Source organism: Octopus bimaculoides, chromosome 12, assembly GCF_001194135.2.
Source record: "Octopus bimaculoides isolate UCB-OBI-ISO-001 chromosome 12, ASM119413v2, whole genome shotgun sequence".
Lineage (NCBI taxonomy): Eukaryota > Metazoa > Mollusca > Cephalopoda > Octopoda > Octopodidae > Octopus > Octopus bimaculoides.
The window spans coordinates 39,288,831-39,290,142 of NC_068992.1; the positions used below are offsets into that span (position 1 = coordinate 39,288,831).

At 41.3% G+C, this 1,312-nt stretch overlaps 1 protein-coding gene across 4 annotated transcripts in view; it reads right to left on the reverse strand.

Moving 5' to 3' along the window:
* Positions 1-1,312, reverse strand: part of LOC106877775 (SKI family transcriptional corepressor 1 homolog-B) — a 113,607-nt gene that overhangs the window by 45,654 nt on the left and 66,641 nt on the right. The gene's annotated exons all lie outside the window — the stretch shown is intronic.

Genomic DNA, 1,312 nt, shown 5'->3' on the forward strand with positions numbered 1-1,312 from the left:
TATATATATATATATATATATATATTTATATTTAAAAAATATATATATATGCATACATCATCATCATTTAACGTCTGTCTTCCATGCTGACATGGATGGGACGGTTTGAGAGGAGCCGGCTATGTAGAAACCAACCCCAGCCTGCTGTGTCTGTTTTGGCCTGAGCTTTAAGGCTGGATGCCCTTCCTGGCACCGACCACCCCGTAGAGTAGATGAGTGTTTCTTATATATTCATATACAGGTGCAGGCGTGGCTGTGTGGTAATAAGCCAGCAGCCCAACCACATAATTCTGTGTTCGGTTGCAATGCGTGGTACTAAAGACAAATATCTTCTATAGCTCCTTGTGAGTAGATTTAGTAGACGGAAACTGAAAGAAACCCGTCATATTTGTATATACATATGTGTGTGTGTGTATGTACATGTGTATATGTGTGTGTGTGTCGTTGTGCCTGCGCTTGGCTCCACCAACGATGGACAACGACGTTGGTTTGTTTACGGCAAAAACGACCGCTAGCAAAAGTACCTGACTTAAAAAGAAAAGAAAAAGTACTGGGGTTGATTAATCCGACTAAATCCTACAAGGCAGTGCTCCAGCAAGGCCGCAGTCCAATGACTGCAACAAGTGAAGGATAAAAGATCAAAGATTAAATAACAACGTGCCAGTGTTACATTTCAGTAACGTTTGGCTGCTATTTCTAGCACCTAGAACAGCAACCACTGGGTCCGCTGGAGAAGCTAAATATTACATGTATGTATGTATATGTATATGTGTGCGTATGTATGTATGTATGTATGTATGTATGTATGTATGTATATGTATATATGTATGTGTATGTATGTGTATATCGGTATGTATGTATGCTTATATGTATTTCTGTGTATATGTGTGTGTGCGTGCGTGTGCATCTCTTACTTGTTTCCGTCAATAGACGACGGCCATGCTGGGGCACCGCCTCCAAAGATTTTTAGTCGAATGAATCGAACCACGAGCTTGCGGGGACCAACATTGGCGGTGGCGGGGATCAAACACAGAAATCGAACACAAACACAAACACACACATATTCTTTTACTTGCTTCAGCCATTTGACTGCGGCCATGCTGGAGCACGGCCATTAGTCGAACAAATCGACCCAGGACTTATTCTTTGCTTAATTCTAGGACTTATTCTATCGGCCTCTTTTGCCGAACCACTAAATTAGGGGGACGGAAACACACCAACATCGATTATCAAGCGATGTTGGGAGAACAGACACAGACACACAAATACATACATACATACATACATACATACATACATACATACATACATA